This window comes from Lycorma delicatula, chromosome 9 (genome assembly GCF_047948215.1).
Source record: "Lycorma delicatula isolate Av1 chromosome 9, ASM4794821v1, whole genome shotgun sequence".
Lineage (NCBI taxonomy): Eukaryota > Metazoa > Arthropoda > Insecta > Hemiptera > Fulgoridae > Lycorma > Lycorma delicatula.
In genome coordinates this window covers 114,279,122-114,297,322 of record NC_134463.1, presented here as the reverse complement: position 1 = coordinate 114,297,322, position 18,201 = coordinate 114,279,122, and the positions used below count along the sequence as shown (strand labels likewise).

At 31.2% G+C, this 18,201-nt stretch overlaps 1 protein-coding gene across 3 annotated transcripts in view; it reads left to right on the top strand.

Annotated features, from left to right (window-relative positions):
• Positions 1–18,201, top strand: part of LOC142330167 (neuroglobin-like) — a 150,967-nt gene that overhangs the window by 82,729 nt on the left and 50,037 nt on the right. The gene's annotated exons all lie outside the window — the stretch shown is intronic.

The window sequence follows — 18,201 nt, the reverse complement described above, 5'->3', positions numbered from 1 at the left end:
TCCAAACTTAAGGGACTAATTGAAGACGATAAAGTTTCATATAGATAAATCAAATATTTCGCTTCCCCTCTGTTAGCCATTTTCTTTTCTTTAAATCTCACTTTTTACAAATAGCCCATTTTGATGGATCTTTTTTATATTCAGTTTCACTTTTTTCCATGTAACTAAGCGGATAATGTTTTAAATAAAAAATTACACGGCCTGCATTGGCAATTTAAAAATACTATTACTTTTTTGTCGCAAATTTATGTTTTAATTTACTTGAAAAATATTTATTTTTTGTGTGGTAAACTTTCTTTTTTTATAAAGTAATCCTATGTTAAATAAAAAATATAACTAAATATGGTAAAATAAATTAATTTTTTTTTTTAAAGTCGAGCTTAAAGTAATTAATAATACTGGATAATAATCTATGAATAATACTTTACAAAGTTTTGTTTATCTTTTTTTTAAACAATGCCAAATTAATGAGTTAATAAGTTGTCAACTGTTTTAAACTTGACACTGCATTTAAGAAGGTAAAATTAAAGACAAATTTGACAAATATTTTTTTTTAATTCTAATAGATCAATAAATATTGAAAAGTACAAAACAATTTTTACATATATGGATTTTAAGGTTTGATTACACTGATAGATAAAATAAAACTTTTTTTGTTTCTTTAAGTGTGATACCATTTCTTGAATTGCTTTTATGCATACATTACAGATCTGTAAATACAATTTTTCTATCATCCTTAGTTTTCAATAAATTACGCTTCAAAAAAATTAAGGAAAAATATAGTTAAAATCTGTAAAATTTATAATTTTGCATTGTCATACCTGTTTTAGAATGATTTCGTTGATGCTTTTCTTTTATAATTAGCCTCGGGCACATCCCGAATTAATGTCCAACAGGAATCGGCTACCATATTAGTATTCCATTTCCCATTATAGCGGCTTTCCATCACCGAAATGTCGTGGTGGAAACGTTCACCGTGTTCATCATTTACTTCTCCGAGGTTGTCCGGGATAAAATCAAGATGTGAGTGGAGGAAACGTATTTTGAAAGACACATTACATCCCACAGCTCTCTATGAAGTAAGAAGTTGATTAACAATATCGTGATAATTGTTGGATTTTATTTGCGGAGAAAACGTTTGCAAACTTCTTTAAATGAAGCCTGAGCTGCACTTTCTACATTATTTAACATCAAGAATCATCATCATCTTTGACCAACTATTTTATTTCAGGACCAACAAATATCCCTTCTTAATTTTTTCTCCAGTTACATTCGGAAATTTCTCTGATGTACAAAAATCAGGGACTATCCTTCTTCATTGCTTTTACAAAATTTTTCATTAATTCTAGCTTGATATGGAGAGGGCTAAAAATATGTTTTTGGGTTCAACTAAGAGCTCATGAATAATATTTTTCCCATCTGGAATTAAGTTGTGTCGTTTCTTCCACTCTTTCGTAACATAATATTTATCCCTGACTCGGCTGTCCCATTCGCAAAGAAAACACATATACTTTCTTTTTTTTTGTTTAACCTCCGGGGCCGCAGTTAATCATTACTGTACAGAGGATGAGATGAATGATTTCTAGCGTGCCAAATGCCATGCCTGACCGGGAACCCGGTCAGGCATGGCATTTTTCACACATATACTTAGTATTACCTAACGGCACTTACAAAATAGCAATAACTTTCAAATCACCGCATATGTTCCAGCTATGTTTTTTTATAATTTATTTTTTCAAAAATGTTTTTCTTCACATCGTATGTTTCTTTTAAATTAATTAACCATAAGCGATTGGTATCGAAGGATATTTGTTACCGTTTAAATTACACTATTAGAACCACCTTTAAACTACACTTGGATGAATCTATGAAAAGGCGCCAGTCCTCAGGTTTATGAAATTGTCCTAAGCGCAACATATACTCATCAATATTTGTGCAATAAACCGAATTATTTTCATCAATAAAGTACTGAGAAAATACTTTTTGTCGGCTTTGAAAGCCCGAAATTTTTGTATTTTTTAAAAAGTAAATTCCAACTTTGCAGTATTGATCCTAATAGTTCAGCTTGATTTTTTGATAAATTTAAATCCCTACCAATTATTTATAGCTTAAAAATTATGTTAACTAAGTTAAATAATAAAAAATGAGCTAACAAAATACAATATAGGAGCTTAAAATACTAACTATACGTTTAAAAATGAATAAAATCCTTTAATTAAAATTTACAAATTTTTCAAAAATGGTGGGTGATAGAAAGATTTTGAGTTCATATTCGTTTTTAGCATCAAAAAACAGTTTAAAATCATGTATCGCATGTTAGGAAACAAAAATTATGTTTTCAGTGCACTACCATCGCAGTATCGAATATTCAATAATATTCTATTTTAATTTTAGTTTGTCCCTTCAGTTGGTGCTGCGATCAAATTGAGAAAAATATTTCGTAATTTTGTGTTATTATTGTGTTACAAAAAATCGCGAAAACAGTTTTTTTAATAAATAAGAGGCTAATAAATCAGATGGAAATGTAAACAAAGGAAAACCAATCATATCAATGCAAGATGGCCGCTATCAAACACAACGACCAATCACAAAGAGCCCGTATGGCCGTTGCTAATGTAAACAAAATCACAACTGATTAAGTAACAAGTAGGCAGCACTGCGATCGCGTTTAGAATTGTGCGCGCATTGAGAAATATTATATTATTATTTATTGAAATAACGTTTTAAAGTGTAATTAAAAAATATACATTGTGCGAATTTGTAAGGTACAGTATTGAAGTGAAAATGTTTTTTTAATTTATTTATGTGTTGTTGATCTTGGGATGGTTAAGGTTCACAATTGGGTCCGGTAGGCAGCGTGTGGGTAGGCAGAGCTGCGATCGCGTTTTAGAAGTTTTTTTTTTAATTTTTGGTTTATCAGTCAAACCCGCTAGTTGGTGCTGCGATCGGATTCTAGGATTTTTTTTTTATTTTGTTGCTTTTTGAACAGTAGCTTAGTGTTGTTCTTACATTAAAATTCGTATTTTTAACGAACTACTGTGTTTAGAGAATAGTTTGAATTAAATCCGATAGGTAGTGCTGTCCTGACAATTGGATTTATTTACATTCTGAATTTTATAAAGTTAAAGGTGAAATTTTATAAGGTTCCGTAATGTTTTGTAAGTTTCTTAATGTTCAGTATTAATTGTAATGATTTTGCAGCCACAACACTTTTCGTTAAAAAATTATTTTCCACTGAATACTGCGATTAGAGAGTGGTGTGAATTAAATCCGATAGGTAGTGCTGTTGTTTTGCCATTTGGATTTATTTACAGTTTGACTTTTATAAAGTGAAAGGTTAAATTTTGTTAAATTGCTAATATTCAGTTTTTAAGGTTTTATGAAACTTTCAATTGTTGTCATTTAATCTGTATGTATACTCAGATCTAGCAATAGCGAAGCATTGCCGAGTCTGCTAGAATTGCGTGCTTATTGAGAATATTATATTATATTATTATTTATTGAAATAACGTTTTAAAGTTTAATTAAAAAATGTACATTGTGCAAATTTGTAAGGTGCAGTATTGAAGTGAGTATTTTACATGATTTTACATGATTTTTCATCAATTTTAATGATGTATACACGTGCACTCAATAACAATCAACCTAACCTACAAATTTAAATTGTCAGTTCTCATTTGATTCTATGCAAATTTTGAAGTATTGAACGGCTCTTTGAAAATAAAAATTTAAGTTTGTAAAATAAAATATAACATTTATAAAATTAAAATATAAGTTACTTATAATATAGTTTAAAATATATTTAAAAAATTGAATTAAAAAAGTTTTCTAAAATTAAAAATAATTTGCAATTATCTAAAATTTGGTAAACAGATGTTAAAATAAATAATGAGGAAAATGATAAAAATTTCTACTAAAATTTTAACTACGTTGCTTTTTTACAGTGCTTTAATTTTTTTATTAATTGATTAACCGTTATATGGTTATGAAACATCAAAATTATTAAATTAAAAAAAAAATTTGTAGGAGGTACTTTTTTGGAATGATGTTAAGTGAAAATTAGTAATAATGTGGATGAAAATTTATTAATTTTTTACGACGTTTTGATTTTTTAATTCAATTTTCATCGGACATCTCAATATTTAGTGAAAATAAATATTAACCATACTACACATAATTAATCAATAAATCCATTACAATAATACAGCAATCACAAACTGATAATATCATACTAATAGTATATTTTAATGAAATTTAGAACACATTCCTGCTAATTTTAACTTAAGTTACTTATATTTATGTGTGTGCATTTATTACAGAATAATGCCGTGTCAGGACAACGTCTGTCGGGTCCGCTAGTATATATATATATATATATTTTTTCATGTGTACGTTGCAATCTCTCTTAAACTAATGAACAATAAGCAACCCCATGGCTAAATGAGATGAGAATGACATGTATAACATGTAAATGAGGTATAGTCTTGTATAGTCCTGAGACGTGTGGTTAATTGATCCTCAACAAAAAAGTATACCGGTATCTACTATTAAGAATTCAAATCCGTATAAAAGCGATTAACTTTTACTAGGATTCGAATTTCAGAATATATTTTATTTTTTTATACAGGTGTCCGACGAAGAAACTGAGAAACATTCAGGACACGTTCTACTCGTGAAAATAATGAAAAGAATTCAGATAAACATTCAGAAACGCTTTGTTTTTAAGTTAAGTTTATAGGTTCGTTTTACTGTGTAAAACGAAACTATATATCGTTTTACACAGTGAAACTGTATATTTATAAGCATGGTCATTTCCATTTACTTAACTGTAATATTTTAATCTTAAAAGAAAATAAAATATGAAAAGTTATAATTAGTTGCCTCTAGTAAAAATACAATTTCTTTAAAATAAAAGTAGTTATATCCATATACGAAACGTATTATGAAGACTGTTATTTGTGTTCAAGGCAATAAGACAGTTTTTTTATTAAAAAAATAATCCATAGTAGAAATGTGACTAAAATTATATAGGATGATTAAATGTTAAGTGAATTCCTACTGTACGTCCACAACAAAGATTTCATGAAATTTTAGATCGATATCCACCACCATTTCTCTCTTTCTTTCTATATAACATATTCTCTCTCTATCTCTTTCTCTTTTCCTCCTTCTTTGAAAGTATCATCGTGGGAGAATGATTTTTTTATACCTAATATCTACACCTAACCTAAGAAAATAATTTTAAAAAGGTGCCAATTGTGGGTTTTTTTTTATGCACGGCTTACACACACAACTTAATTTAAATATTTATCATTTTATTTAAATATAATATTTTTTCGTTTATTTAATTCAATGATTCTAGCTAAATCGCGCGTGCATACCGAATTTAATTCGCTCGGGTGTGGCGGTACTAGCGGCGACGGTCGGCACTAACTAAACTAATGTAATTTCGCAACTTACATAGAACAAATTTCGCTTGTACGGTCGGCAGCTGATGTAGCCGCGAAACTTAACGCACCAGGTACCGAATCAAATAAGCAATCGAGTTCGAGACCCGGCCAGACCGAGTTACTTTTTAAATATTATTAATTTATTTAATTCTACCACTCTCCTGTGACGTCACAACATAGTAGCAGTAGTTTACAGCATTTTTTACAACGTATATTTTATTTATCAATTTGAAAGTGATTCGCGCAAAATTACGGCAGTTATCGTGTCCAAAAGAAAATGAAATATACGTATATATATATATATAATATACGTACATATATATATAAACTTTTGAACTCACCGTGGTTTTGGGGTCTGGTAAATGTGGAAATCGAAGATATGTCGAAAGTTTTCGGAAGTCGAATCATGGTACTCACTACAATAGGTAGCGTCTTATGAAATCTACCTAAAATCAAGATAAAATCAAATAGATACCAATCCCCGAACACACACGCGCTCGCTTTCTCACACTCTCTCTCTCTCACACACACACACACACACACACACACACACACACACACACACACACACACACACACACAAATAATCAACATTCACGCAGAATTGCGGGCATATTTTTATTTTTATTTTTTTTGACTTTGGATAAAACTGGGTACCCAAAATTTCTATCCGTAACAGGTTATATTAGTTTATTATACACATATTCCCAATTGCAACATCTGGAAAAATAAGATTGTTACGGAGAAGTTGTGTAATACTCTTTAGGTGGTATTCTTCAGGACTATTTATCTTAATAAGTAATTCATTAATTTTGTCTTATTTGCTTTGAAGATGTTCAAACTGTTTTTCTTTATGTATCTTTTTTTTTCTTTAATGATAGCCGTTAATGCACAAGTGCGAAGTATATTACGTAAACTTCGCAAGAGTGCATTAATGACCATTTTAGAGACTACGTTTGAGAAAATATTGGGATTATTGATTTAAATCAATTATAGAATACATTGTTTACGGAGTATTTTTTTTAAGTTTTCAAAAAATACATTAAACAATATTTTGCGGTAATAGGTTTTTAGTCATATCTTCTACCTTTTTTTTAATATCGATCGGCGTTAGACATTTCTTCCTCAGAATCCGATATAATTAACAAAAGGATACAATAGATTAACAAAAGTGTAATATAGAAACTTATTTATCTATTGATGTACTTTCAAATTAACCTCTGCTTGCCTATTAATGTAGGTATGTTTTTTTTGTCTTCGAAACCCCATTTTTTCAACTCCCTGGGCCCTGGGTTGGTGATATAAAAAAAATTACTTAGATACATTTTAGGCCCTTATGCAAATAATAGTAGGAACTTTAAACGAATTCGATATTTTACTTAATAAGAAAGTTATAGCGATATTTTGTTTTTTCGAAAAAGCCCCCATTTCCATTCCCATGGTCCGATTTTGCCCGTTAACAAATTCGACCGAGATTTTGGGACGAGTTATCTTTAAGGAACAATTTCATAGTGATTGGCACAAAATTACAGCAGTTATCGTGTCCACATAAAAGTGAGATATACATATAAACTTCTGAGCTGACGGTGGTCTGGAGGAATGTGAAACGCGAAGATATGTCGAAATTTTCCGGAAGCGAATCATGGTATCCACTACAATACGTGTAGCTTTCTTATGGAATCTACCTAAAAACAGCTGATGCATTAAACAATACCCAGTTCTGACTGGTCAGTGTTAGAAATGAGTTGGATTTTGATTGGTTAACACCTATATCATAATGAAAATCTGTTTCATAATGATTATTATTATAGCTGCGTAATTCAAACGTTAGAATTGCTGCGTAGAAAAAAATTGTCATAATTGACATCGTAATACCATTTCAATTTTAATGAAAAGAAATACGTTTTTTATTAGTATAATATTTTTAAGATGAATTTATTTTTAATTAGTAGAAGACAAGAAAAATCATACAGAGATCTTTTAAGTGTCAATTATATTTAGAAAATAGTTCTTTGTATTAATTCATTAAATTAGTTATATATTTTTTAAAAAATTGGTGTTTGCTGATCAGTTAAAAACACATGATAATAATAAAAATAATAACTAATTGTCTTTAATAATTTTATAAATAATGTTATAAAATTAATCTCAATATCAAAAATGTAAATATTAGTTAATAATTTATGGTTTTGTCAAAAATTAGAAGTTATTTAAAGAACACAACTGAAATAAGTTTAAAACTGTTCCTTACAAAGTAATTTGATTTGAAAATGGGGTTTTATTTCAATATTTCATCCAGCTTCATATTTCATCGCATTTAAGTAACATATCAATATTATTTATAAACAAATTGGACAACCAAAATTTTATTTATTAGAAGGAAATACAAGTTTTCCTGCAGAATATAAAATTAATTGAAATTACAATAAAACTTGATATAGTTAGAGTTTTAAATTTCAAGGAAAGTAATTAAATCACCGGGTTGGTGTAGTGGTGAACTCATCACAAATCAGCTGATTTCGAAGTCGAGAGTTCTAAGGTTGAAATCCTGGTAAAGTCAGTTAATTTAACACAGATTTGAATACTAAATCATGGATACCGGTGTTCTTTGGTGGTTGGATTTCAATTAACCACACTACTAAGGAACGGTCGACCTGAGACTGTACAAGACTACACTTGATTTACATTCATACATATCATCCTCTGAAGTAATACCTTACGGTGGTTCCGAAGGATGAACAGAAAAAGGCAGAGAATAAAAAAATCCCAAAAGGGAATAAATTTAAGTATCTAAGGTTAAAGTAGAAAGAAATAAAGCACAGAATATTAAGGAATGGATTAATTAAAATAATAAGTAGATGTACACCGTTTGATAAAGAAATTTAAGATGAAAGGAAAAATGTATAAAGCTCTGGTATGGCCAATAATTATTTCTTTCTTTGTTTTGTAACTAAGTGAAAAAGAAGTATTAGGTAAAGAAATTAATGATGAAGAAGGTAGAGGTATTAAAATATATTTATAAAATTAAAAGAAGGAAAAAATTAAGAAATTAATACATTAGAGGAACGGAAAAAGTGACTTTATAGTCAGAAAGCTCCAGGAATATAGGGTGAGATTTTCCGGATATGCGGAGAAAAAACAGAAAGAATTTTGTTGGAAAATACGAATTAGAAGTTGGAAGTAATAGGGAATAAAAAATGAAAAACCAAATTAAGATAAAAAATAACATAGCAAAGAACCTCATAGTTAGAGAGTGCCCAAGGGGGGGGGGGGGTTAATCGAAGTAAGGATCCTTCACAACAAACAGAGGATTACAAATTTAAAAAATGGACCCAATATGCCATGGGGTTGGGTGAAGACAAAAAAATGAAAACTACCGACAACTCTGAAGTAGCAGTATTAGTGTGTATCAACTGTCGATAGGATAATTAATAGCATTGCAGGAATTAGATACAAAGATAAGGAACTGGTTTAGATAAAAAAACCATAAAAATCATTTCTAAGACTAAGAAACAGAGAAAAAGTGATAAAAAAAATAATAAACTACACGAATTTTTCAAAAGGACTATTCATAATTTTGTAATAAAAGGTATTGTTGCATGACTGAACAAATCCATTTAACGATATTGATGTATTTATAGCTTTCAACCATTAGTATCTTTTTTCAACCCCTTATACATAATTAACTGTTTTTACGAAGCGTTTATCGGGTCATTCTTTAATAGAATTAGAAAATTTATTATCTACAATTACGTTTAACACGCGTCGTGTTTTAATATCAGTCTAATCGTGGAAGAAAAGGAGGAGAGTTAAAAATTCAAGAAAAAATATGAGATAATACAGAAACAAATACTTTTGTTATCATTACTATATTATCGTTGGAAAAGATCAAAACAACGACACATTTGGGTACAGACAGTTGTGAAAATAAGACTAGAGAAAGATTATTTTTTAAATTTATTATCCAAAAAAGGAAAAAAGCTGCCAACACAGGTGTTTCTGATGCACGGCTTACACACACAACTTAATTTATAATTTTATTTAAATATAATATTTTTTCGTTTATTTAATTCAATTATTTTAAATAAAGCGCGCGCGCATACCGTATTTAATACGCGCGGGTGTGGCGGTACTAACGGCGATGGTCGGCACTAAATAAACTATTGTAGTCTCACAATTTATATTGAACAAATTTTGCTTGTACAGTCGGCAGACTGGTGTAGCCGCGAGGCTTAACGAACCAGGTACCGAGCCAACCGGGCGATCGAGTTCGAGACCCAACCAGATCGAGGTACTTTTTTAGACTTTAAATATTATTCATTTATTTAATTCTACCGTAATAGAAAGTAAAAGAAAGAATCTATAAATTTATTCGTACATTAGCAGCTATTAGTCATAATTAAATCAGGAGGATGCTTTATATGTTCACTAATTAATTGTTCCACGTTAAGTTTTTTCATTTCTCGATAACTTCAATTACTGTAATTTTATTTAATAAAACAATTACGCTACGATTTATTAAAAAATAAAATAAATAAAAATAAACCGAAATAATAAAACCAGCCTAAAATAAACCGCTGTTTCTGTCGGGACAAAACTATTCAACCGCTAGAAGTACTGCTAACCGACTTGGGCAGCCATCTTCACACACAGAGTCGGTTAGAAAACCGCTAGGAAACGTTAACCGCTGATTGCAACCGCAATAATCTTTTTTTTTTCTATTGCGGATCAATTGAATGATATACGGATTCCATTATCAATTCGTTAAACCTTTTGGTCAAATCGGCTGTGTATGTAAACGACCTAATTGTATGTTTCGGTTTACTATGCCAGAATCTAAACGAAAAAAAATCCCTTTCGGCACACCGGAAGGCGGTGGTAGATTTCATTGGTGCTAAGTGAGGGATAAAAAATATTTCCATCTTAAAGTTAAGAAAAACTTCCAAAAGTTTTACATGTTTAGCATTCGACAAGCCCCATCTTCTTACAATTAACAACATTTTGGTTTTCCCTTGCCGTTAGAGTTATTCATATCAAAAATTGTTACAAACTACCACTTTAAACCGATTCGATACGGTGCCTATTAAGGGAGGTATGATTTTTTTCGTTTTTGAAACCCCATTTTTTTCCACCCCCGGGTCAATAATTGGTTATATCAAAAACCTTTACTTACATTAGGCACTTATCCAAAGAATAGTAAGAACTTTAAACGAATTCGATATTTTACTTAATAAAAAAGTTATAGCGATATTTTGTTTTTTCTATATTTTGGTTTTGGTCACCCCTTGCCGTAAGGGTTGGTCATATCAAAAATTGTTTCAGACAAAAGTTTTAGGTAATGTTTACAGGACTAACGACCACTTTAAACCGATTCGATGCTGTGCCTATTAATGTAGGTATGTTTTTTTTTGTCTTCGAAACCCCATTTTTTCAACTCCCTGGGCCCTGGGTTGGTGATATAAAAAAAATTACTTAGATACATTTTAGGCCCTTATCCAAATAATAGTAGGAACTTTAAACGAATTTTATATTTTACTTAATAAGAAAGTTACAGCATTATTTAGTTTTTTCGAAAAGGCCCCCTATTTTCACCCCCGTGGTCCGATTTTGCTCATTAACGAACTCAACCGAGATTTTGGGTCATTATATCTTATGTATCATCAATATGAAAGTGATATATATTTCAGTTTATATATATATATATATGTATATGTAAAACTTTTGAACTGACGGTGGTTTTGGGGTCCGTGGGATATAAAACGCGAAGATACGTTTAATTTTCTGGAATTTCGAACCTAAAATAATAGATTGGTTCAGCACGGTTACAGATTGACCCAGCTGATCATTCCTGAAATCGTCCTGCCTTCATTGATTGTTGTTACTTGTACAGCTAAAAAATGTTTGAATTTTTGTGCGCTTGGTATACCCATATGTAATAATATGTTTGGTTAAATGAGGAAGACAAAGTGAAAGTACTTCGCATCTCACATTTTTAGTAAATCGGTCATCGGATTCTTATAATTTTGAAAATGGTTGTAACAATATTAGTGACTTACATCTTATGTGATCGTCTACAAACATTTTGGTTTTACACCGACCGCATAAACAAAGAAACATATACACAGAATTTTGTACGTAGAAACAAAGAAACTTTCATGACACGTTCTACTGGTAAGAATAATGAAAAAAGTTAATATAAAAATAGGTCTGGAAACGCTTTGTTCTCAAGATACGGCTAGCAAAAGATTTCGTCCGGATTTCAGCTTTTCTAATAAAAAGAAGCCGTTCTATAATTTTCGTGCCAAGTTGGTGGTTTCTTATGTAATTTGAGGTGGGAAATAGGAGAAAATAGGTCCCAGAATTGTAACTCCACAGTTTTTACGATATTCGACGTAAAACACAATTCGGTGTCGAAAAACAAGCTTTTTTTAGGTTTCTAGTAAAATAGTTTGGTAAATGAATAATAAATGCGGGAGATTTAGTAAGAAAACTTGTTTAGAATATAGTTTTGAGAAAATTAATTAAGAACATAGGTAATAAAAATTAAATAAAAACTTCCAAAAATCGGTTTTTTATTGAAGCAAAACAAATAAAAAATTGACAGAAAATCGTATTATACTTTCTGTGCCTAATAATTCACTCATTTAAAGCAATATTTTTTAGCATTCTTCGGTGTATCAGCGTTCGTAACGTGTTCGATTTCTGTTGAAAGCCAAGTAAATCATCGTTTTAATCATGAACATCGACTGGTTTAACATTAAGCGTAGCCCAAGCACTAATACAAGGCGAATTTCATGTCGCACTGGCTTTTCACAAAAAATAAAGTGTGGCATCTCCTACGGAAAGAAAATCTTTATCCTTTCCGCCTGAAAAGGTTCAAAATTTGCGACCAACAGATTACTCCCAGGGATGAAACTTGTGTCATCTTTTAGACAACTCTAATAAGGTAAATTCAATTTTATTTACTGATTAAGCCATTTTTATGAGAAACGGAGTCTTTAATTTTTAAAAATACATTCATTTAGAGAGAAGATAATCCACATGGTACTGTGGAAACTAAGTTTCAACGTAGATTTAACATTAATGTTTAGTGTGCTATTATTTATGACAAAATTTTGGGACCGTTTGTTTTCATTAAAGCCTTATGAGAAATGGATACGTTCATTTTTTTTTAAATAATTTCCCGTCTTTTTTGAAGTATTACTTTACAAACTAGATTGCCATTGGTTTTACTGCGCGATGGTACAAAGCCACTCTTTTCCTTTAGTAGCTAAAAATCATTTGACTGCTAATTTCTTAAACTAGATTAGACATGGCGGCCCAATCAATTGTCTACCACCATCATCTGACTTAATGCCATAAAATTATTTCATTTGGGGCCATATGAAAATGAATATACCAAAAAAAAGTTAATTCTAAAGAATATTACTCATTAAAATACGAAATACTATTGAATTTAAACGAAACGATCCTCGGATGATGAGGAAAGCCATCGTACATTTTATGGTCGGGCAGAGTGCTGTGTACATTATGAAGAGTGGAATTTCTAACAATTACTATAACTATGGTTTGTTATTCCGTTACCATTTATCATTTCATGTATTTTATTATTTTGTTTTGCTATATTAAGAAGAATTTTTATCGAACAGAAAGAATAAAAAGATTTTCTATTTTTCGTCTCTTTTGCTTCAATAAAAAACTATCTTAAAAGTTTTTATTTTTATCGGCTGTTTTTACATTAATTTTCTTGCAATTAAATTCTCTACCAATTTTATTATTAAATCTTTCGTTTTTATTAGTCATTTAACAAAGCTATTTCATTACAAACCTAAAAAAAACTTGTTTTTCGACACCGAATTTTGTGTTTTACATCGTATATCATAAAAACTACTGGAATTACAGTTCTGAAACCTGTTTTATCCTACTTCATAGCTCAAATTATATAAGAAACTACCAAGTTCTCTCCTTAATTTGGGTTCAAAAGATTACAGTAGGGCTTCTTTTTATTAGAAGAGCTGAAATCCGGGCGAAATTTTTCGCTAACCGTAACTCGAAAACAAAGAGTTTCCAGATTTATGTTTATAGAACCTTTTTCATTATTTTAAGCAGTAGAACATATCCTGAAATTTTTTTCGTTTCTTCATGAGTCACCTTTATATTTTGTCTGATTTTCGAACCCTTCAGATAAGGAGTATTACGGTACCCAATTTTTTTTTCCGATAACAACTGTTTAATTTTTTTAGCGTTGTTGAACTATATTGCACCAAATTAGGTTAATTTAACCTCTTAATTAGGTTAACCCAGCCTACCTTGACCGGCGACTAAAGGTAGGCTGGGTGCATTGTCGGATCCGCATGCGTGATCCTGAGGACCGATGCTTTAGATGTTGGGGCCTGGGGTATATGTCGTTTGGATGCACTATCCCTGACCGCACCAAACCGTGCTTCAACTGTGGTCAGGAATGTCATCAGCAGGCTCTATGTCCTACTTCGCGTAATGGGTTTTTCCTCTTGCTCGCTTGTCGGATCCTTCGGCTGAAGGATAGAGCTGCTGGAACGACGAGAGAATAAGGGACAGCTCTGCTGAGCTGCCATTCGTTTGCGCTTGCACAGGTGGATGGCAGAGATGTGGCACGGAGACTCTCTTGTCCTCTTGTGGGGGGAATGGAAAAGACTGTAGTCCTGCGGGAATGCCCTTTTGGGTGTTTCTGATAGAAGCAAGAAGGCATCAAGACCGAGCCCGGCTCCTAGGGTTGGAGAACTGAAACATCATAGTCGAGTCTCGTAACCCTACACCTGGGGTTAGAATCAAGCGATAATATAAAATCCGACCGGCGAGCCAACCTGTCCTGCCGGTAGACGGGGATGCTCGTTAGAGTAAATGGACATCCCCCGGTCAGAGTCCGGTCCGGGGGAGGGGGGAAAATTACGTTAACTTAATAAGTAAGTAAATTTAATAAGTTTATCGGATTAATAAATTAATCCGATAAATAAACTTTCAAGCCCCCTTCCTCCCTCTCCAAAAAACAAGCTGATGGGACCCGTTATTATATCAATTTTGTAAACTTTAATTTTCACGACTGAAAATCTAACTGTATTTAGTATTAATCTAAATGACATGGATTTAAAAAAATAAATAAATAACCGTACTCATGAAACTAGACTTAAAAATTTTATAATTTTCGATACTTTATCGGGTTTTCAAGTTGGTTTCTTTTAAAATAAATAATTACTGTACCTTTAAGTTCTCCCATATTATTGTAAGCAGAAATGTAAAATTAATGTTTTATCAAATGCGGGTGACAATAATTTGAACTTAATCAGCTTTTACGACAGCTGTTACGTAATTTATTTTAAATATTATAATAAAGATACGGTCATTTTATATGGAATTTAATTACCATGTTACCAGAGTAAATTTATTGTCGGGGTTCAATTCTAATGTTCAAGATTAACTACAGATTTTTAATTAAACTGATTATATAATTAGGAAAAAATAATAATATTGATTAAAAGGTACTTAACATTACAAATTAAAAAAAAATCTATATTATGTTTGTGTGTGTGTGTGTGTGTGTGCACATGTTTTATGATAATGAGAGACAGACTGATAAAGATGATAAACAATACATAAATAAAACATCCGATAGTTCACTGTACGATTTAGATGAAAAAACATTACTCGTTTTTTAAATATTAAAAAGCCGATAAATATTCATAAACGCCCTTTAAAATTAAAATAATTACAAGAACAATCTCAAAATAATGAAAAAAAATATTTTTATTTCGTTTAAATAATCTAAATATTGATAAAGAAAAATGTGTCCTGCTGGTTTTATTGATTAAATGTACCATTAAAATTAATGACTAAAAAAAAGCTCTACTGTATAAAAATATATAAGTAAAAAAAGAGTATTTACATTACAGAATAAATATTTGTTTAACATACTATTAACAAGAAAGATCTCCATGATTTCGTAACTAAATAATAAAATATGCATTTAATTAAACTTAACTTTTTTAATTAAAAGCCAAAGTGAACAAACAAAAAAAAACCGTGAGTTTATTGTATAACTACTTTTGTTTGAATGTGAACATCCATTGTTGCTCAGCAAACATTTAAATTATATTCTACCTCCATTCAGGTACGATCGATCATGTTAGTTTTACATTTCCTGTAACATTATCGATTCTTTCTCATTTTCTCTTTCTCCCATACAGTCTCTTTCTCTCACACACTTTCTCAAATTTCAAATATTGTAATAATTGAAGTTTTAATGTAGATTATATTTTTAATGTTGTCCTGGGAAAAACCAGAAGAGTCTAACCATGGGTTGTTGAATATGGAGGAAAGTCTTGTTTCGTGGCTAACAAGAAGCTACAGATAAAAGACCTTTCTAGATGTTTTTTTTTAGGATTATATTACAAATAGTAGTCTATTGAGAAAAAATTTACAAAATCTAAGAGAGAATCATCGATGCTATACCAACTGTATCATATGATAGAATAAATCACAGCTGGATGGAAATTACAATATTATTTAGGTCCTTTACAAAGTCGTAGAAGAAACTTAGTTAAATAAGATTCCATCTGTAGTTTTTCTGCATATTTTTTTAGACCGAAAAAGAACTCTGGGGTTTCAACAACGAATACAGTTTTTATTTTTCAGCACTCAGTAGTGTTTTATGCGTAATCTTGAAGAGACAACAATGAAATTTTAATTTACACATTTTCAGTCAGATTGTAGCTACGTTAGATTGTTGCACAAGCCAATCGGTTATAATCCCAGGCTTCAGTTACCATGCCATCGCTACGAGAGAAAGTACAGTGCGAATACTGTTTCGCAGAAAAAAATCTATGACTTTTGTAACAAAGAAATTATAAGCAAGTTTATCGTAAAAATTCTCAGAGTGACAAAACCTTAGAATGCTGTTCATACCAGTTATTTATATAACTGGTATGAACAGCATTCTCAAAACGGAAGCGTTTCAAAAGGGCATTCACCGAATAGGCCTAAAACAATTGCCGTAAACAGAGAAGTCCAAAAAGTTCAGTTCGTAGTTTTAGTCATCAACTAAATATTTCTAAAAGTACTGTCCACGATGTTGTTCGGCTATTATTTCATGAAATTAAACTTAATGATGAACCACAAAGAGTTCAATTTGTAACACCACATGCACCTCCACATCATGAAGAAGTTTTGTTGATTCCGCTCGACGACAAGTTTCCAAAAGACCGAATAGAAAGTGAAGATCCCAACGCTTGCTCACAACGAAGTCCCGATTTGACCCCGATGGATTTATTTTTTTTGGAAATACGTAAAAGACATCGTATACCAAGAAAAAATCCAGTCACTCAAAGGCCGGCCATCTGCACCAAAGAATAACAGCAGCCGCCGTGGAAACAATTCCTGAAGATATGTTCGCCAGAATGTTGCGTGTGGTGGATTATCGGTTTGACTTCTGCGGGGTGTTCATATTGAATCACATCCTACCTTACTGAAGGCCATTAGTATGTGTGTCCCGGAATGTACCGATCACTAGCGGAACTTCCCGATTCATTAGTACATATCTCTTGGTGATAGGTGTATATTTGTTATATTATTATACATCGATATACCATATATATATAGATATATATGCAAAATTTATATCGATATATCGAATTTTTGGGAAAATTTAGTACTTTTTAACCGGATCCGAATTTTCCGACGAAAATCGCAAATATCTCGAAAACGGACGGTTCTAACGTTGTGAAAATTTTGTTCGACCCCCTCGATGATAACCGTATCCGCAACCAGTGGTAGGTACCCATCGGATGATAATATTTTCAAGTGCCCCCAGGGCGCCGTACGTAAATTGGGTGCGATGGGGTGCCACCATAATATCTCGGCAACCGCTCGTCCGATTTTCACGATTTAATCGGCGTATGTATCAGCAGGTCGATCACTAACTGTTTAATGCATCGGGTACACTTTTCATCGACCGGATCTGTGTTATCCGAAAATTAAATCGTTCAGCACTATTTTTGATTGCACTCACCCAACGTAAAACGTACCGATCCGATCTTTCGCTAAATATACTCAAACTTGTGCGCTAGCGCAGCTGTAAAGTATAAACTAATGAAGACTAAAAAGTAGAAAATAAAAAATATGTAAAAAAAACTACTCTTAAATTAAACGCAGTAAAAAGTAATTTTAGGACGGTATCTCAGAATGGATTTGACAACAAGCTTTGATGGTGATGCGTAAGATTATGTTAACGTCATAGCTTCAGATTAAAGACTTGATGTTTTTGTGTATTTTTTCATATGCGTGAGGTGCCAAGGCATCCCACTCTTTAGGCCATTCATCTCGCATATGAAAAAATTGGCACAAACATTAATTTTTTTATTTGAAGCTATGACTTTTACTTAATTTTACATATCATCATCAAAGGTTGTTGTCAAATCCATTCTGAAATACCGTCCTAAAATTATTTTTTACCTTTTAGTGCGTTTAATTTAATAGTGGTGCTAAAATTTTTTTTTTTTTACATATTCTTTATTTATTTGTGATTTTTTTCTTCACAAAATAATTAATTATAAGTAAAACTTAGGCACCGGAATGTACCAATCATTCTTCGATTCGTTAGTATCGATTTCTAGAGTTAAATTTCTAATTTAACTTTCGTTATATCAATTTTCATCATTCAAAACAAGATTAATTTACTCAAGAGGTAATCAATTTTGGACACCTAATAATCCCATTCCGA